Consider the following 21,682-nt stretch of genomic DNA (forward strand, 5'->3'; position numbering starts at 1 on the left):
GTGATGCCAGGTGATTCTGGTGCAGTGCGGGGATCTGTCTGTAAATAGGGAGTTCTACTATTGAGAGGGCCTGAAGCAGCGCGTTTCGGTTCCTTTGTGCCATGGCACGTTTTGGTCAACTGGTCAAGCGTGAAATGTTCCTGAAGGTGCGCTGATTACACGCTTTAGCTGCTCTCTACACGTGCAAACGCACAAGTGTTTGTAACAACTGGCATTCACTACAGGCGCATTAGACGCGCTCCTGGCGTTTCAATGAAAATCGTCAAATAAACTCGCTTCACAGATCCGCGTCGACGTCATCGACGGAGTTGCACGAAAGCGTTCACGTGAAATGTTTCATAGCTACACTTCACGGCGTGCTTCATCTTGAATAGTACGATGTAAGTTGAAGAGAGCGAAACCGTTTTTTTGTTGTTGTTGTTTTATGGCAACCCAGCATTGTTGAAAACTCAGATGTTGCATTGAACGAGCACCGCGAAACAATCCTGGCCGACTGGGTGCACAATAAAACGCTTCTCCTCTTCAGTTTACGTCCTGGCTACGATTTCTTCTTTGGTCACAGCGAAAATGCGGCTGCAGCCATATATGCACATGCGTACTCGTTTTGAACTTCTTGCGTAATAATAAATAACAGCATCAACCATCTGCAAGATCACGTGCAAGAAATGGACCAATTACGGACGCAGATGGCAGAGGAAAGGAGGGGTACGGTATAGAGTGAGGAGGACGGCATCGACAACAGTGAACCCCGTATTCAGAAACGCTCCTCGACTCGAAATCCATCCTTCACTTGACTGAGTTGAGCACGATGCTGCTGTTCGACTGAAATTGACGCTGCGCTTCTCAAGAATCACTGAAGAATATTGCCAATATTCAGTGACTTGGTCCGCCAAGAGATAGCACTCCCATCGACATTTAGGGGCGAAGCTCGTTTAAGAGAATTTTATTTCCGGATATAACATACACAGCTTATCTGCACACATAAAAATGGACAATGGTGAATAATGTGTATGTACAATGCAAGCTGTTAAATACAGCGAAAAGAACTTATTGCATATGCAGTAACGTACAATGCAAAATTGTACAACAGAGATAGGACACTCATGACATCGAGATGATTAAACCTAAATAAACAGTAAGGCTATGTGAACAATCAAGGGGAGGTCGTTCACAGTGTAGCGTGATATTTTGCATTCACCTGTGAGGACAATTTGCTCTCGCGCTCAAGAACAATATTTCACAAAAAGGACATGTTTCTAAGGAAGAAAAGGAAAATACACACTGTAATGTTACAGTGGTACAAGATCTAGCCCACCTCCTCAATAGGGAAGGAAAGGCATGGACACTCTATTTTTTTTAACGATAATAAATTGCGTAGACCAGCGTCGGAGGAAAGCCTCCTCTTCCAGCATGACAAGTTCTGCATTAAGATGCATAACCATTATGTTTACCGATGTAGTAGGGAAAACATGGCTCTCTGGGGGCGTCTCCTAAGGCAGGCCAGTCCCCTTCGTTTCCAATAGACGAAGGCTCCGATAGCCATTAAGAGTACGACGAAGTTATCCCTGTGGCTATACTTCCACTGCATACTTGTTTGGAACATTCTGGTAACCATGCGCCAAAAGGTGCGCGCTACTATACATTCATGGAAGACATGGTTAAGTGTTTCGATGCGACCGCACTGCGGGCACGTAGCGGGGGGCGCAATGCCCCACGCTGCAAGGCTGTCGGCCGTTGGTAAAGCCTCCCATTCCCTAAGCCAGTCTAGGTAACGGACTTCGGAGGGGAGAGACGTGTTTGTAAGAGTCCAACGTCTTTTCGCCTGGCATTGCTGGCGTTGTTCCTCAGATAGGCTTTTAAATGATATTAGTTCGCTCATGTCGGTAGGGGACATTTTTCATAAGTTCCTCAACTGGAAAATCATTTCGCCATTGTTGCAAAGATTTTATAACATGTGTGTAATAAGATGATGGCTGCTCAGCAGCTGGTCCCGTGTCGTTTGCTAAACCAAAAAGTCTTCTACAGGTTCCTAGCAGATACACTACAAGTTGCCTGCCTGGATTCGATTAGTTCTCAAAAACAGGTGTTTTTGAGAGCCAACATGCGGCACATTACATCAAGGTTGGGTACACTGAGCCCTCCCTGTTTTAGTGGCAGGCGGACCAAGGCTCTAGCGACAGCTTCGGCGCGGCCATCCCAGAAAAAGGAGCCGCACGCAGCAGCCACTCTCAGCAAAACCCGACGAGGTGGTCGAGCAATTCTGGCTACATAAAGCACTGGTGCTGTTATGCTGGATTTATTTAGATAAGCCATTACAGTAAAAGGAAGTTGAAAGGTTCTGGCGACTTCAGTGCGTCTGTCCACTTTGTGTTGGGTTTCTTTCCATGTGGTGCGGGCTACGTCACCAGTCGAAAGGAAAGTTACACCTAAGATTTAACTCCTTGGACGATTTGGACGCCTTCAGGGAACTCTTCAATGTGCGTCCCAGAGCACAATGCCTTGCTTTTTCCCGAATTAAGACATGCTCCCGACAGGCAACTATACGTGTGAAATATTCGCAAAATGGTTCTGTAGCTATCTATGTTCCGAATAAACAACGAGATGTCATCGGCATATGCTGCTAGTTCCACTTCGCACAAGCCTGGGAGAGGAAAACCGTGTATTGAAGTGCATTTCTGAATTTGTTTCAATAATAGATCTATGCACAATACAAAGGGAATTGTGGAGAGAGGACAGCCTCGTCGAATGCCGCTACTTACTTCGATAGGTTCAGATGTATATCTGTTCACAACTGATGACGTTTCCAAGTCTGTGTAGAGTAAGCGGAGGACGTCGGTTAAATGTGCTGGGAAACCACAGAAAGCTCTTTAAAGCGGCACCCGTTCATTTCTCGTAGTCGTAGTGTGTAACCAGTGTTACTTTTTAACCTGAAAGGTGGTGCCGGTGGGAGATTTCTCTTGTGATTTGTCGAACAATAAAAAGTTCGCGGCGTGCGCGTCAACTAAAAGCCCAATGCTTCTGTCTCTCATTCCCCATTAGCAGCCATTGGCATGTACATTGAGCACTACCTGACGAAAAAGGGGTGCTACGTTATACTCGCTGGGTGTAACCTTTTTAGTTTTAGAAAGGTTTAGCGAGCATTGAGACGCATAGCCATGAAAACAATGAACTAGTATATACCATGAACTCGAGGTAGTTAAAGGTGGGAAGTAGACCCGAAGCGCAAGCCGTGAGAAAGTATGCGTGTGCCACCTCTCGTTTAGTCCTTGGAATGTCCCCTGGATGGCGGTGCTTCTATATGGGGTGTATATGATCAAAAGATGCGAGATGGTGACACTTGGACTGTTGAATAGATGGACGAATGAACACACAGGCAGATGCATGGCAGGACGCCCGGATGGCTGCACAGACGGATGAACGCATAGACGGACGAAGGGGCGGATGCATGGTCGAACGCAGGGGCGGACGCACAGACGGACGTGCGGACGCCCGAACAGACGCATGCACGGACGGACGGATGGACGCACGGACGGTCACACAAACTGACGCATAGGCGGACGGAAGCAAGAACGAATGGACGGACAGATGCTTCGCCCCACTCTCCCATCATTCACTCCGTGGATATGCTTCCATTTTTTTACCTGCCTGCCCACTCGTTCGCTCTCTTCAACAGAGCGCGCACTGGAACGCCTAAAGAAGCGCAAGGTGTCACTCCTGCTCTCGCTGCGGAAACAACGAGCGATGATATCGTGACGAAAACACGTAATTTCTATTAGCAGTGCTCGGTGCACGTCGCGTTATTCTCCTTAGTGCCTCAGTCCGAAACACTCCGCTTTCTTTTATATGTGCATACGGCGTCAGTTTTTCGAAAATCGACCCTTGTGATAAGGTTCGTGCGCTGACTGCTGGAGTGACACCTTGTGCTTCATCTAGCGTTCCTGTGCGCACGCTGTTGAAGAGAGCTAACTAGCAGGCTGGCAGGTAAAAAAGGGCGCTCGTGCGCAGCGCGCGATTTCGAGCTTCGCAGGCAGCCGTCGTAAGGCACAGAGGTGCTGTTTGACACGTGCTCCCGTGGTCCACAAGATTTTTACCACCACTGCACGTACGGTAGCGACGGTTACCAATGTTGCTTTTAGCATCGTTATGCAACTGTAAAACAATTGGTTAAACGAAACATGCGACTGTTCATCGTATGTCCGTGCATACAATTGTACATATTGCTGCGGGGCCGTCACTATTTTTAGCGTCATTTCGTAACGTCTCACTGAATAAAAAAAAACTACGCCACAGTCACCTTGACCCCCCATGCTTCGCATAGCATCAGTTACCATGTTACGCGGGATTTGCTAAATTTTTAGACAGACAGACAGACACAGACACAAAGACAGACAGACAGACAGACAGACAGACAGACAGACAGACAGACAGACAGACAGACACAGATAGATAGATAGATAGATAGATAGATAGATAGATAGATAGATAGATAGATAGATAGATAGATAGATAGATAGATAGATAGATAGATAGATAGATAGATAGATACATTCACGTTAGCGTAGAGGTCTTGGCATTTTTGTCAAGTTCAGCGTTAATTTGGAAGACAGAGAAGATCGTACCTGATAGAGCTCTGAGCACCATGCTGTCGCGCCCCTTTGTGGGTGCATCGTCCCGTCGTTCTTGCATCTTCGAGTTTTTTTGACACCAGATACTAGCTTCCAGCTCTCGAAGCAGCTGCTGGTTGCTCGCTCCCTCCACTGCGGCGTCGTCGGACGTGTCTCCCTGGATCAGGTCCTCGTCAATCCACGCTGCATGAAAGAGTGTACATGAGCAACGTGCTTTTCTAGGAGCGAGGCTCCTTTGCCCGCAGCCCTCCGTCGCCATTGAAATTTCACTCCGCATCACCACTCCCCACCGCAGCGTTTCAAGAACCAGGTGTGAATTGGACTCGATGGCCCTTGCAAGGACTAGCGACGCTGCAGTTCCGTCTTGCATCATGCCTTACGCGTTCGCAAATCAGGCGCGGAGTAACGAGAAAGCGAGCGCGGAGAAACGGGCAACGCGTGGTAAGCGTCCACTCCTCGCGTGTCTCAGCTTGCTGCGGCATATGGGGCGGGGGGGCGCTGCGAGCGCTCGATGGTGACGGACGCACTTCACATCGCCTCCGTAGATTTTCTGCTATTTCTGCGGACATCCATCTTGGTACCCCTTCAACTTGGATTTATCGTCACCGCCAAGTTCTCCGCTTCGCCTAGACAACACCTTCGTCCAGGTGGGTCCAGTTTTGACAACTTGAGGGACGTCCTTCACTCCCGGCTACAACGCCGCCTCGCTAAGGGCTCTCAGCCCGGCGATGGCGGCCGCTAACGTGGTTACGGGCTATGATCCTACCTCAAGCCAAATGCTGTCCATGGAGATTTCATCCTCCGAAAACACTATGCCATCAGAAGATGAATACCTCGACGACATGGTGAAACTGTGGCAACGCAAGCAAGCGAAATCGAAGTCTGCGTCTCAACAACAACGAGACGCCACGGCGGGCCACCATTCCCCAGCCTTGCAAGGAACGCCGGCGCGCCATCCCTCCGGCGGTGTGCCTACCTCTGCTCCGTCCTCGCAGCCAGCGAAGCAACGCAAGTGGCGTCCGCGTCAAACTCCTCGCCTCTCTCGCGACGACTACATCGTAGTGCTGAAACCTCGCGTTCCCTGCGAGCTACGCACATTTGTCCCGGCCGATCGCGCGGGCGACGCCATCCGCAGCTACCTCGGCGACCGGACTACCACGCAAATTCAAGTGTGGCCAATATGGGAACAGAACATCTTGGTCTGTAGCACCACCATTTTGCCTATGGCACAGCGACTCCTCGGGGACTTCCAGCTGCAAGTGGGGGATCAGCAGCTGCCCGTTCGAGGCCACGCCAAGGCACCAGGGGATACATGCAAGGGCGTCATCAATGTAAACCCTGCTGAAAGCCCGGAAAAGATAAAGTCTGAACTGTATTGGCCTCAAGGTACTATCCTTGCGGTCCGCAAACTCGGAGATTCCGCGGCGGCGGTGGTGACTTTCGAGGGCACGAAGTTACCCCGCTTCCTCTTCTACCACTGCGTGGCGACGTATATCCGCGCCTATAAAAAACGGTCCCTGTATGCACCAAGTGCGGTACCATTGGTCATCGACCACCTCAGTGCCCTCACGCCGCTCCAACCAGGTGTGCCAAATGTGGGACCCCCGCACCTGCAGGCCTCAATGCCCACGACTGCCACCCCAAGTGCCTCCTCTGCCACGGCGCCCATGAGACTGGGACCAGTGGCTGCACGGCAAAATACCGAAAATATCGGAAACGCAAGCAGCCCTCAACATCTCCTCGAGGAACCACCTCATGTTCGTCACAGCCAGACAGCAGCACAAACCTGCATCATTCGGCTCCACCACTCCACGCCGACTCTCAAGCATTCCCACCGCTCGAAGCACCAGCGGCGGTACCTCAGGTGAGCAGTTGGGCAGGGAAAGCTGCTTCTAAGCCTCTCTCACCCCCTTCTGTCGATCCTCCTTCTCCCGAACTTGCGGCCCTTCGCCAGCAAGTTGCGGCACTTCAAAAGCAAAATTCTCTTTTAACTAAACAACTCGAACTCTTAAATAAGCGACTTCAACCCCAACAACAGTGTACTGCAAGGCCATCCGGTATTGCCTCCTCTGTCCAGGCGGCTACGCCAGCTACGTCCAAGCTTAGTCCTCGCGCTAAGTCCACTCCCATTAAACCGCCGGTTCAAGCAGCCATGAATACTCCAGCACTCGGAACCGGTGCTACATCTACTCCAGAAGCTCTTGAGGCTCCTGGGGCACCTCAGGTTCTCTTGCCCGCTAACCAAACTCTCCCTAGCGAAGAGCACACCCCGTGCGTAGAGGAACGCCTCACGCGCGTCGAAGCTTCGATTAATCACCTCCTCACCAGCTTCTCGGTCCAACGCATAGTAGTAGAAGTTACCCAGGCTATTCAAGCCTGGGCAATCACCCAGTTTCAACCCAAGGCATCGCGTTCCCGCTCCTGCTCGGTGAGCAGTGAGGGTACAGCTCCACGGCGTCGTCGTAAGGTGGCTACCACCACCCCGCCGTCGGACAATCCGGCCTCCGTGCACCTCCCTGCCTCTGAGGATTCCGAGCGGGACATGGAGGACCAAATATAAAACCTAGGACAGTCACGATGGCTACCAATCGTACGTCCCATTCAAACATTGCGTCTAAATTCGAGATCATACAGTGGAACCCTGGAGGCTTTGGGAACAGGCGAAAGCGTTCACATCTTTCCCTTTTCCTCAGCTCACTTGGCTCTCAGCCAGCCGTCTTGGCGCTCCAAGAATCTGGCCCTGCTCCATCCCTTTCTGGATACTGCTCCTATGTAGGCGGCACCACCACATGCCTCCTCGTGCATAAAGCTTACACGGCGATACAGATCGACCTCGATCTGGATCTTCCTTACGACTACTGCATGATATCAGTGCTGTCTCAGCGGAGGGGCCAACCATCAATACATATCTTAAACGTGTACTGTCCCCCTCGCCTTGCGAGGGCTTCGTTTGCGCATCTCTTCCATCGGGCACTGCGTATAGCGGCCCGACAACCACTGGTGATTGTCGGGGACTTTAATGCCCCCAGCCCTCACTGGGGTTACCACTACGAGAAGGCCCGGGGCAGAGAGCTCAAGGAGCTCATTTCCTCGCTGAGCCTGACGCTTCTTACCGATCCGGCACAACCCACACGTTCCGGCAACTCGGTCACGCGAGGCACATGCCCCGACCTCTCCCTCACCCGTCACATCCGCGATGCTACATGGGAAAATTCAGGCGAAAACCTAGGCAGCGACCACTTTTTACTCCGCATTTCGTTCACACCGCGGCAGAAAATGCGCCAACACTGGGGCCAAGCCCGTCTCACCGATTGGACTCAGTTCAGAATGCAACCATCCCCTGCCGGCCTCTCCTCGACCGAATATGCAGCGTGGGCATCATACGCTCTTCATATGAAACAAGCGAACACTCGCACCCTTGCAACCTCTAATTTGACTCCTGCAATCGATCCACACCTCCTACATCTTTGGCACGCTCGCCGCGGGCTCATAAGGCGCTGGAAACGCAACAAACTTAATCGGAAACTTCGCGCTCGCATTGAGGCGCTCACTGCAGAGGCGGCCGCATACTCCGCACAGCTTTCCGATGCTAACTGGGCAGACACCTGATCGAAGGCTGCAAACCAGATGAGCTCTAAGAGTGCGTGGCGACTCTTTAGAAGCCTTCTCGATCCCTCCACCACCAGGGGAGAAACGCAACGCCAGCTCCACCGTGTTCTGCATGCCTTTCAGGGCACTACGGATGAACTTGCGCGAGAACTTTGTGACCGCTACATCTGCCGCACAATTGATCCCGCAGGCCTAGCATATACGTATTCCGGCGCCCCTAACACCGAGCTCGACGCCCCATACACGCTTTCTGATTTACGATTTGCACTCACGAAAATGCGACGGGGCACGGCCCCTGGACGCGACGGAATCACAGTATCGCTCCTGGCAAATCTTCCCGACCAAGCACACCTCTCGCTACTCCAGCTTATAAATTCGATATGGGACGGTTCTCCGCTTCCAACGGAATGGACCACATCGGTCGTGACATTCATTCCCAAATCGGCAAAGTCCGTTAGTATTGAGGCACTGAGACCCATCTCACTTACGTCTTGCGCAGGCAAACTCATGGAAACCATGGTTCGCGAACGCCTTTCAGCCTACTTGGAGGCCAGGAGCACCTTTGCCGACACGATGTTTGGCTTTCGCCCGCATCTGTCGGCGCAGGACGTCCTGCTCCAACTTCAACACGATATCATAGAGCCGACTACTATGCGCCATAACGATAAAGCCGTGCTCGCTCTCGATCTCCGCGGGGCGTTCGACAACGTCAAACACAGCACTATACTCACTAACCTGTCTACCACAAACTGCGGGCAGAAGACTTTCAACTACATTCGCGCCTTTCTATCACATCGCACCGCCTTCATTCGCCTTAATTCTACCGAACACGGCCCGTACTTATTAGGCACGCGGGGTACACCTCAAGGGGCAGTCCTGTCTCCTCTGCTTTTTAACCTGGCGATGATGAACCTCCCCTCTCTTCTAAGCGAGGTCGAGGGAATACAACACGCACTATATGCGGACAATATCACAATTTGGACCAACACCGGCTCCTTAGCGCAAATCGAAGAACGCCTGCAAAAGGCTGCCCTTCTGGTGGACACCTACGCAGGTTCATGCGGCCTGGAGTGCTCTCCAGCTAAATCGGCTCTTCTTTCAGTCTCTCCGCTACCGCCGCCTCAAATTTTTCTTCCGTCCGGGCCCGTCCCGTCAGTGCAAAATATTCGGGTTCTTGGCCTTCACCTCACATCGTCCTTGGATCCAAAGGGCACAATATCAGGCCTCAGACGCACCAGCGAACAGGTGAGCCGCATGATACGGCGAGTTTCTACCAAGCGCGGCGGCCTCCGCGGGTCTCAGTCCCTCCGATTGGCCCACGCAATTGTGACCAGTCGCGTCCTCTACGCCTTGCCTTACCTTCGCCTGCGTCGTCGACACGAGCACCAGCTGGACGTCCTTCTTCGTTCAGTATACAAACGCGCTCTGGACCTACCTATTGCAGCTTCCAACAGCCGATTCACGGCTCTGGGGGTACACAACACCTTTGCAGAGATGCACGAAGCTCATCGCGTTAACCAAATCAATCGACTGTCGCAGACGCCTTCAGGGCGCCGTCTTCTACACAGACTTGGCCTTAACCCGATATCTGACCAAGACCCTCTGCAGCCGATACCAGAGCTCTGGCGTCAAAAGCTATGGGTGGAACCTCTACCCCGTAATATGAACCCTGAACTCCATCCTGGCCGTAGGCTAGCACGCGCCGCGGCCCTTCATACGCGACACTCCGATCGTCCTGGTGTTTTCTACGTGGACGTCTCGGGTCCCTCCCCCTCGGGTCACTTCACGGCGGCCGTGATTACAGAGGGCAAACACATAGATGGCCTCTCCTTTCGAGCAGACACAGTAACGCACGCTGAAGAGGTTGCCATAGCTTTGGCCGCCTCTCACCCTGCCTCACGCACCATCCTGACGGACTCGCGCTCGGCCTGTTCTCAGTACCTTCAGGGTTCCATTGCTCCGCTGGCGGCTAGCCTACTACAGGCAGCCTCTTGGCGCTTTAACCCTCATCCCATTCGTATAGTGTGGACCCCAGGCCACTCGGGCCTGCCCGGCAACGAGGCGGCAAATGCCGCTGCCCGCGCTTCTTCTGTCCGGGCCGTTGCCCCTCCATGTCCCGAGACGGAATCTGGCAATACCAACCTGACGCGCTTTCGCGAAATTTTGGCTTATTACCGGGCTTCGCGCCGCCTCTACCCGGACCCCGCACGCGGTTTGGAGAAAGCGGACGAACGACTGCTACGCCGCCTGCAGACGAACACTTTTATCAGTCCGGCGGTCGCCAGGCACTTTTTGCCGGAAATCAATGGCACCTGCTCGACCTGTCATGTGCTCGCCGACACATATCACGTCGTAGCATCGTGCCCAGTTAATCCCGTCCCTTTCTCATCCCCTTTTCCTATCCCAACTAGAGAGGCTTGGGAGGAGCACCTGCTCGGCTGCTCTACCTTGGCTGCACAACGCTCCTTGGTGGAGCACGCACGGGCAGCTTCCAGCTCCACTGGCGTCCCGGAATAGGGTCTTGCCACTCTAGCACGCCGATGGGCCACGTCGGCACTCTCTAGTAAACTTTTTCTGAAATAAATGTTTTTTACCACCACCACCATATGGGGCGCCCCTGCTTACACGCCTCAGCCGCGTGTGCCGGCTCGCGAGCGGAGCTCCGACACTGTACTGGTTCTAACCGTCTGCACTTCATTTCTAAAGAGTCTCGCTCGTCGGTTGCATTCGTACAAAGAATAAGTGATAGTTTTCAAGCGTCGGCGGTGTCATCTACACGCCCACTGTGCGCATGCTAGCGTGTCGTGCCAACTGTCGCCTCCCACCTCTCTCCTCTCTCGCCTCGCAATGCCGATGCAGGGACCGTCTGCTAGTAAAAACCGAATGCTTACGCTGCACAACCATTCACTGGCCACCACTTACTGACCAGAGGGAGCTGCATTGTTCACACTGCCCCGTCGCAAAGTTTTGACATTGGCCATTAGGGGCACGCAGAAAATAGACGCGTGCGCGCGTACCCCTTGTATCCCGGCCACAATCCACTGGTGGATGCAGGGAACGAGACGCGCGCGTCGCGTTTCATTTTTTTTTTTGCAAATAATTTATTGTATAAGGCAGACCCTTAGGTCCTCGCAGGTGGGCAGTTTGAAGAGGACAGACAGAGAGACAGAGAACTTTATTGGGTCCTGAGGACATAGTTGATACAATGAGTGGCATAAAAATTGTTTATGGTCAGTGTTTCATACACTCATAGTCAGCACAATGAGCGACATAGAAAATTATTTCGTAATAACGAATGTACCGGACAAAAAAGGACATCACAAACACATACTTCATATGTTGTGCATATAAAGTAAAAATGAACTCATTTTACTTGCAAAACAATAAACACAACAATTTTCACTGTTCAAGCCAAGAAAGTATTGAATACATATGTATACAATAAAAACAGCACAATACAAAAGAAAAAAGACGAAAAAAATGGGAAAAGTTAAAAACTAATAAAAAACGGAAACCTGGATTTGCGAGGCAATGCTATTTAGAGCGAAGGAGAATATAGATTCATTGAGGATGCCTGAGTTGCTTCGTTCCAATCTAATACCATGCAAAGAATATATGAGTACTTATGAGCGTCTATCTTGCAGAAATTGGGTGTGAAGGATTTGACGTGATGATGCTTTGTGGGTCTGGTTGATAACGATGTCAGGTACGGCGATAAGTCAATTGCAAGTTTGTGTTTTAGAATAAGAGAAAGAAGGTCAATTCTTATCTATTTTTGACGTCCGCTAAGAAGGGAAATGTTATTGGCTTTCATTATTTCCGAAGGAGAGTCGACTCATGAGAACTTGTTGAAAATGAACCGGACGGCTTTTCTCTGTATTTTTTCCAGGCACTTGACGTTAGTTTGAGCGTATGGGTCCCATACTGCACTTGTGTATTCTAATTTAGGTCTTATTAAAGAATAATAGGACAGCAATTTAGTATTGCTTGGGGCATCATGAAGCTTATAATTTAGAAAGCAGAGCTTTCGGAATGCAAAGGCGGAAATAATATTTATATGTTTAGTCCACGATAAGGTAGTTACCATTGTAACACAGAAGTATTTATAGCTTTCGACTTGCCTTAAGTGACGAATACCCAAGCCGGTAAGTAAAAGGCAGGGGTGCTTTTTTACGCGTTATAGGGAGCAGTACGGTTTTATCGGCGTTCAGAACCATTCTACATTTTTCGCACCACTGCAATACGTTATTGAAATTGCTATTTGACTCAACCTGATCATCGAGATGAAAAATTTCTTTGAATAATACCCAGTCGTCTGCAAATAATCGAATTTGAACACCATGGCTTACTACGTTAACATATCATTATTATAAATCAAGAAAAGCAGGGGCCAAGGACACTCCCTTGTGGCACCTCTAAAGTGACTGCCAAACTTTCAGAACTTTTACCTCCAATGTCAGTATATTGCTTATTGTTAGTCAGGTAAGCAAAAATCCGTCTGACAAAGTGTTCAGGGACGCCGAGCATTCTAAGCTTCACGATTAGTTTATCGGGCGGAACTTTGTCGAAAGCCTGGCTAAAATCAAGAATTATTACGTCTACCTGGCCGTTACAATCAAGAAATGAAGTGAAAGAATTAACTACCATTATTATTTGGGTTATTGTTGAATACCCTTTTCGAAAGCTATGCTGATGATCTGTAAGTGCAGCATTATTTTCCAGAAATTCACGAACACAGTGAGCTATATATTCCACAAGCTTTCAGGATTGGGATGTCAGTGAAATAGGACGACAATTTTGTATAAGTGTCCTGTCACCTTTCTTGAACACAGGAACAACCCGGGCTGTCTTCCAGTTGTTAGGCTATTGTGCGCCCCGCCGCGGTGGTCTAGTGGCAAAGGTACTCGGCTGCTGACCCGCAGGTCGCGGGTTCGAATCCCGGCTGCGGCGGCTGCATTACCGATGGATGCGGAAATGAAGGAGGCCCGTGTGCTCAGATTTCGGTGCACGTTAAAGAACCCCAGGTGGTCTAAATTTCCAGAGCCTTCCACTACGGCGTCTCTGATAATCGTATGGTGGTTTTGGGACGTTAAGCCCCACATATCAATCAATGTTAGGCTATTGTGCAGTAACGACTGGGGCACGAAACAATAATACAAGAAAGTTGGCAAGAAGCTCGGCATATCCCTTAAAAAATATGTATGGTATTTCATTGGGACCACAAGAGCTCTTAGTTTTCAAGGTAAATAACATATTAAACACCCTAGCATACCATACAAAACTCGTCTCTAATTTTTTGGCGAATGTGCCGTCACACGAGCCTATAGTCGCACCAGAGAATACACTTTGAAAATAGTTGTTGAAGTGTTGAGGAATCTCACACTTATCTGTCACCGGCTTCCCGTCAACTGAGATTTGAGTAACTGGTTTCGTGCTATCTTTTATGTAGTGCGCAAACTTATCAGGCTCATTTTTTTTAAGTTAGGAAGCCATATTCTGCAATAATAATCTTTTGCTCCTCGAAATGCACGAGCGAGGTCATCTTGCATCTGTCTTATTTTGGCATTCTGCACAATTTTCTGTATATCTTAATGCTCCGTTTTACTTGAATGATTTTAAAATTCATCCAAAGCGTTTGCTTTTTAACTTTCTTTAGTTTATTAGGGACGAAATTATTTAGGCAATAGTGACCCATATCTTTGAACTTGTTCCAAAGTAATTGAGCGTTGTTGCCCTAGAAATAAATTAAACAGTTTTGCCTGTAATCGATAATGTTTGGGTCACTGGCATGAGATAAGTATTTAAGCACGTCTCTACAAGTTCCTTTATTATTTTCACTGCTTGAAGCGATAATAATATGCTTACGAGATAGTGATCATAAAGCCCTGGCTCCAGTTCTACAGCGTCATTAGAAAAATCACGACTGATGAACGCCGGGTCTAACACAGAGCTTTTGGTGCTTTTGAAGCAATCAAGTGTGTGCCTTCTATAACAGCTGGACCAGTGGTTGCACAAGCCCACTGAGAGGTCAGGATCCTTGCCGTCCCATTTCCACCCTGCTCTGACCTCTCACCCCTACCTTTCATCCTTTCAACATGTCAGTGTGCAGTCGAATAATACAGGCCCCATCAGCACTGCAGTCAGTGCAGTTATGTTCTCACCACTTTACAGTATACATTTATTTATTTGCAAAGGTGGCTGACCTAGTGGGCAGTGTCAGCTAATTTGCAATGCATTAGGCACGTAATATATTTACGTATACATGTATCGTTATGTGTATATGTACTTATATACTGACACAATGTAACTGCTTTATTTTACAAATTGGTGATAATTTTTTTCAAGAGTGAAAAAAAGAATAGGTATGTGTGCTTGTGGTGCTCATGCGTGTTGTGTGCAGTGTAACAAATGCAGTTTAGATTTATATTCTACTTGTAATACAGTAATGCATACACTGTAAACATATTGCACATAATGATTTGTTTTGAATGATGACTGTCTCTAGTCATAAACAAATTTAAGGATTTGAGACAAAATTACAAGTTCTACACGGCACAGCTTTGATGGACATTTATTGCTGCGTGACAATTGTCATTGGTGTGTTTATTTACATAATTATTAGTGAGTGAGATAAACATGTTCATGTACTTGTTTTAATTGCGGAAGTGAAGTCGCTGAGTGCTTGTAGGCATGTTCACCTCATTGAAATTATGAGAAAGCAGCTCTTGGAATTGCTACCTCGAGCTTTGGCCGGCTGAAATTTCGCAAATGCGACATGTGTAAGAAATTCATTTAAACTCTAGCTTTTTCCGACATTTTCTGGTGTCCACCACCATAAAACTTGGCCAGCATAAAATTTCTGAGCTCTTCACTTGTTAGTAATTGGGAATGGCTGTCATGGAAACGCCCGGTACATGAATGACACATAGAGGTAGTTGGAGCACCCAATTTTTGTGCATCCCTCAATGTGTATTGTTAAGAAGCGGCATTTTTCTGGTTTTAGTGTTTCTTAAGTATTGTGTGCTGCAGTCACATGAGCAGAGGTTCCTGGCGCTGGGTGTTTGATGTGATTCAGTTTTTGTTTGAAGTTTTGTTTTTGTAGTTTTTTCAGCGTGGTTGCCGTGTTTTAGGTTGTGAAATACCGTTTTCTTATTTGTGTAGTTAACATAAAGCTGTTTCTTCAGCACTCCTAGTACAAGCTCCATTTTTTAGAAGCACAACAATTCAAATTGCATAGGTAGCAGTGTTTAACGCCATCTCAAGGTTGCCTTTTTTATCCGCTAGGATATGTATTCTTGCGCTGCAATGAGGGTGTAAAACTCATTTGAACGTTTCCGATACGTATAGGCACTGGATCATGCGTTTGGAATTCAGTTAGGGCGTCTTTACTTGGCTTTCGCTTGACTTGACCGGACTCGAGTATATGCGATGAAAGCAGCACTACCTTCAATCAGTAGTGGCGCACAACCGACCATTACCGCCCCACCACTCGTTGAAGGCAACGCTTCTCCTTCATTCAATAAATAAGAATGATAAAGACGAAATAACAATTAGGCACTCCTGACTTATACCTAATTACGCAACATTCAAGCGATACCGCCACCACTCTGCGACACCTTCACTCGAGTTCCTCCGTGGGAAGATGCGGGCGGCTTTTAGGGGCGAAGCTCCTTAAAGTGGCACCCAATCGTCCCTCGTCGTAGTGTGTAAGCAGTCTTACGTTTTGACCCGCAAGGTGGTGCCGTGGATAACTTTATCCTTTGCGTTGTTGAACAAAAAAAAATTCGCAGCATGCGCGTTAACTGAAAGCCGAATTCTCCTGCTCTCATTCCCCATTAGCAGCCACTGGCATGTACATTGAACACTATCTGACACTCACTGGGCGTAACCTCCTTGGTTTTAGGAAGCTTTAGCCAGTGGTGGGCCGCAGTGCCACGAATACAGTGAACAAGTATATACCATGAACTCGAGGTGGTTACAGGTGGGAAGTAGACACGATACGCAAGCCGTAAGGAAGTGTGCGTGTGCCACCTCTCGTTTAGTCCTTGGAATGTCCGCTCGATGGCGGTGCTTCTATATGCGGAATATATGATGAAAAGATGCGAGATGGTAGTACTTGGAGTATTGACTAGATGGACGATCGGACACACAGACAGATGCATGGATGGACGCACGGATGGCTGCACCGACGGACGGACGCATGGACGGACGCACGGATAGACGTGCGGACGCACGAACAGACTCACGCACGGCCTAGCGGATGGACGCATGGACGGTCACACAGACGGACGCATGGAAGGACGGAAGCAGGAACCAATGGACAGACGGATACTTCGCGCCATCCTCCATCATTCACCCCATGGATATGCTGCTGTTTTTTTACCTATAAACGTGGTTGGTTCAAGTAGCAACTATTATGGCCGCTGTATAAAAAAAACAACCTTGTTTTTTTTATCCAGTGGCCGGGCTACTATAGTCCGCGGCATTGCGGCCTCAAAGAATTGCCTCCTCCGCTTTAGAAGACCGCGGCATTGCCTCATCATAGGTTTATGCGAACAAGCTTGCCCTAATGGGTGCGCATTCCAGGCAGCCATCATTACCCTAACGGCCAGTAACCCCGCCTTGGAAGACTGCCGAGTGCATGCGCGAGGTTATTAAAGACGATACTATCGTCTTTCTTAGGGACCTTCGACACACAAAAATTTGGTCTCTGTGTACATTTGTCTGTTTGTCCACCCTTAACGGTACCGGGTACTCTAAACGGCACCAGCCGATACCCCAAACGGCCGACCCCATCTGCAGCGCCCACAAATGTTGCTCAAAATTCAGCGTTCATACATTTCCAATTGTCAATCAAAAAGCAAATAAAGCGCATATCTGAGGCACCATAACAACACGTACGTATATGATCTGCATGTGCATCTTAGACTAGAAAAGGCATACATAAGAAATTCTAAGGACCGTAGCACTTATCACGCTGCGCTGACCATGCAACGCGTGAACGTAAAGGCTAGTGTTTCCAACGATTTGCTAAAAAGGCACGGTGGTGGCCCCTACCCATCGCCTTGCGTTCTACACCTTATCACCTCTGAGACGGGCGCACACACCCGTCTCGAACGCGCAAAGTTTTCGAAGAAAACTCTCAGATGGCACTCATGCCTCACGTGTGACGTGACTTGATGCGCTCGTTCGCCTCCGCTGCACGCTAGAGGCACTTCAACACAGCGCCTCCAGAATACCGTTCACCGATTTTCTGGCACAGAACATTAAATACATGTTTCGTTCACTCTCTCCACAAGCAAGACTATCGTCTTTCGACTACATTTGCAGATTAACATGCAGACAGGGGGCCAATTTTAGGGGCGAAACAAAAGGAAGTTTATTGCACTTCTCCCAAGTAATCAAATAATTCTTCTCCGACACTTATCACAGACACACGCAGTTAACACACCGACAAACAAAAAACATGTTTAGATAATACACTACAACAGAAGCGCGATCAATCGAGCACTAGTTATACAAAGATCACAACAGTGCTGGACAGCCAGTGCCCAAAAGAGCCCATTTCCGTTTACGGGCGAAAAAAGGGTGCGATAACGGTCGCCGTTGTTCGGGCTCCAGAGAACTAACGGGTTAATCCGTACAGAGAACAGATTCGAGACACATCATTATTCAGATTCGAGAAACATCAGATTCAGACACATCACAGGAGGGGTTGGGCATTGGCACTCTCCGTTTGCCGCTCAGGAAACAATGGGACGCAGTGGCTGGCGTGCGCCTAAAAAGGGGTTATCGGCAGGCATAAATTGCCTCTTTGCAAGAGAAAAAAACCTTGCATGCCAGCGGTGGAGAAAGTTGTCCTCGCCGCTGGCTTCAAGTTGGTCTGCAAGGTGCCACCACACCGTGTGGCGGATACGAGCTACAGTCGGAAAGGCCGCTTTGACCGGAGAGCGGCTAAGAGGCAGCGTCGCTTCCAGACCGTGAATATGGTGCAGAGGGCCACTAACTTTGCAAAGGCGCCTTTGTTTGTGTTCAGGGCTGGGGGGGGGGCGGATTTTAAAATCCCTCGCAGTCAGGCGCCGAACCGCTTTGACCGCTGGGCACTTAAATAAGGCATGCGCCAAAGTCTCATCCGCGCGGCACTTTGGACAGCGAGGTGTAGGCGTGATGCCAAACTTGAGGAAGCGCTGGCGGGTCGGGAGGACATCCCAGTTTTTCCTCCATGCGAAGTCTTGGGCGTACGAAGGGATGGCACGCCTATCTGTTTTGCCTTTCCGCTTCCAGTTCCGCGACCGTCGCCTGTCCTCGGGGGTCATCTGGTAGTTGGTGATTTCTTCCACAATGCGAGCAGGCGGGGTATCATCTACGTCACACGTAGGGACCTCCCTTTCTAGCGTGCGCATGGTGTTTGCGGCTGCCTTATAGAACGCGGAGGGAGTCTAGCCGAGGGGGGCTCGCGGCCGGTCGGCATTCAGAAACGATGCGTTTGTACTGCACCAGTAACACATTAAGGGCCTCCCCACGTAATCAGGTGCGCGAAGCAAGGCCCTTGCGGTCTTCAAGGCGAGCACTTTGCTCGCCGTCAGGACAGACATGAGCCCGAGGTCACCCTCCGAAGCTGGGAGTTGCAGGAGGGTTCAACGTAAGGGCGCGGGTTTGCCATCCCACAGGTAGGCACCGATCATACTTGTCAATTGCATCGCAGTCTTGGTCGGCATTACGCCTATTCGGCTTACATACAAAACAGGGGAAGGCGCAGAGGTTGTCATTGCGGCTATGGCCCTCTCATGAAACGTGAGATCCTTCTGTTGGAGGCGTGCTATTGCATCCTGTGCCCGCTCGAGTGGTCGCTTCCAGGTTAGGTCGGCGACGCCACCGCAGCAAAAGTGTGTGCCGAGCACCTTGACGGCGTCGACCCTTTCCAACTCTCCCAGAGCACCGTGAGGGAATGTTCCAAATGGTAAGGCCTTGCTCTTTCTCATGTGCAAGGCCACGCCTGAGACGTCAGCATAGTGTGCGAATGTTCGCCAAAAAGCTTGCTGGCTTGCCGCGTCCCTGACAAACCGGGATACATAGTCAGTGTAAGCTAGGACCGTAATGTTGGACTCCCCCGTTAGCGGAAAGCCTCTGACGAGCATGTTCCAGTCGATGTTCACCAGCAACGGCTCAAGCGAACGTACGAAGAGGGAGGGCCCTAGCGGGCACCCTTGGCGGATCCCTCTCTCATATACAAAGTTACTCGTCGTGGTGCCGTTTACTAGTATACGTGGCATGTGAGGTTGCTGTACAGGAGGGCGATGGTGTCTACGAAGCATGTCGGGAAGCCGAACTGGTGGAGTACCTCAATCATGTATCCATGGCGCACCCGGTCGAACGCATTTGCCTGGTCCAAGGAGACAAAGGCTCTGGACAGGGACTTGGCAGACATGTATTCGAAGGCATCCCTTGTTACGGTAAGGTTGGCAAACATAGAGCGGCCTGGAACCGCACAGGACTGCCAGGGAGCGACGATGGATGGCAAGAGGAGCTTAAGGCGGCTACTAAGGATGGAAGCAACCATTTTATAGTCCACGTTCAACAGGGTTAAGGGGCGCCACGCCGACAGCTCCTTCTGCGCGGCTCCCTCTTTCAGTAGGAGTATTTTCCTCCCCTTTCCAAAGTATTCGAGTTTCAGTTGCTTCGTAGCCACCATGTTCGCCAGTACGACAAGCACTCCCTCTGAATCGTCGAAAAAAGTGGCGTAAAAGTTGGCTGTAAGGCCGTCGGTGCCGGGGGCCGAGTTCGGGTGCATGCTTGTTATCGCGCCCCTAACCTCTTCTGCAGACACCTCCGAGCTCATTGACGCAACCTCCTCTCCTCCCAGCCGTGGAAGGTGCTCGCAGACCTCTCCAACCTTGTCTTATCCGCCAGTTTCTCTTCGCTGTCAACGTCCCGAAAAAGGGCCGAGAAGTACTCGCAGAAGACATCGCGGATTCCCTCTGGTTCAGTTGCGAATGAATCGTCCGGGCATTTTACTCGGGTAATTCGTATGCTTCCATTCCCAGTTGTGCCGCTGGGGTGTGCTCGGAGGTGGTTAATGGGTGCGCTCCGCTCCCCAAGCGGTCTGCGCACGCGCAGTTGAAGCAGCCGGGCATACTCGACCTCCAGGGTGATCAGATAGTCGCGCATGCTTGTCGTCTCGTGACGATGCGTATTCTGCGCAGGATCTCGTTGAGTTTAGCGGTTATGCGGCGCTTCCTGGCCTTGCTTTCGTCTTGAAGGATTCCCTTCCACTCCGCTGTCAGGGTGTCCCACGAGCGTGAGGTTAGGTCCGGGCCGTTCGCCACGGATGTCCGCAGCCGCTCCCTAATGCGCTCGATGCTATCATCTTCTTGTAGGAGCGCTGGGTCCACTCGCCACCCATGGTCGTCAGTACGGAGTCCAGGGGAGCCGCTAAGCGTAGTGACAAGGGGTAGGTGATCTGATCGACTCGCTAGGTCTGCCGGAGGGGAAAGGACCTTGCACACCACGAGCGAGGAAGGAGTAAGTCGGGGAGATACATCCAATCTAATCGACTGGCTGTGAGGTGAGAGGCTTGAGTTGGGACAAAAAGGTCGCCGTGCGTGATCAGCCACGCGTCGGATAACCGAAGGTGTCGAAGAGTCTTCACGAGCTCCCTAGCATAGTATGTGGACCCTCCTCGGCCCGGTACCCTGACGTCGTGCTGCGAGTCCACGACACAGTTGAAGTCCCCCAGCAGGACGTGCGGGACGGTTCCCGAGAGAAGATCGTGCAGCTGCTGTAAAAAGGTGTTTGTGTTCTTCCGCGTCGCAGGGGCGTACACGTTCACGAACCGAATCCGTCTTTCGCTGATGCAGAGGTCCAAGATGAGCGACCTGCCATCAGCACCGAAAATGCAGAACGCATTTTGCCGCAAGCGGCGCGTAGTAAAGGCCACTCCCACTCCACAGGCCCTTGATTAAGCAGGGAGAAGAAGGCGTCCACCTGGAAGTCGCGTCTGAAGATTAAGACCTCTAACGGCGACCGGAAGTTAGTCTCTTGTAAAAAGAGCACATCGATACCCTGTGCTTGGGCGAAGGTCAGAATGTATCGCTGTTTCAATTTGTCACGAAACCCGCGGGCGTTCCAGCTGGCGAACTTGAGAGTTGACATGATCTGCTCAAGTGGGCGTGGGGAGAGGACTTGGGGTGAAGGAGGGGGGGGGGGCGACTGCTTGCGCCGGGGCGGCACGCTCGAAGGAGCCGAGCGTAAAGGCGCTGGCGGCACGGTTGCTAGTTGAGATAAAAAGCCCTCCGTGGTTTAAGGGATGCGTCAGGAGCCGTGGTGCCGATTGGTCGCAAGGGCAGCAGGCAGCTGTGCAAAAGATAATCATAAACAAAAAACAATGCCGTGGCTTCGGCTGGCGAAAGGAGCAGAGGGGGAAAGGGAGTAGGCGGCGCGGCTACCAC

The sequence above is a fragment of the Rhipicephalus microplus genome, chromosome 10 (assembly GCF_043290135.1).
Source record: "Rhipicephalus microplus isolate Deutch F79 chromosome 10, USDA_Rmic, whole genome shotgun sequence".
In the NCBI taxonomy this organism is placed as follows: domain Eukaryota; kingdom Metazoa; phylum Arthropoda; class Arachnida; order Ixodida; family Ixodidae; genus Rhipicephalus; species Rhipicephalus microplus.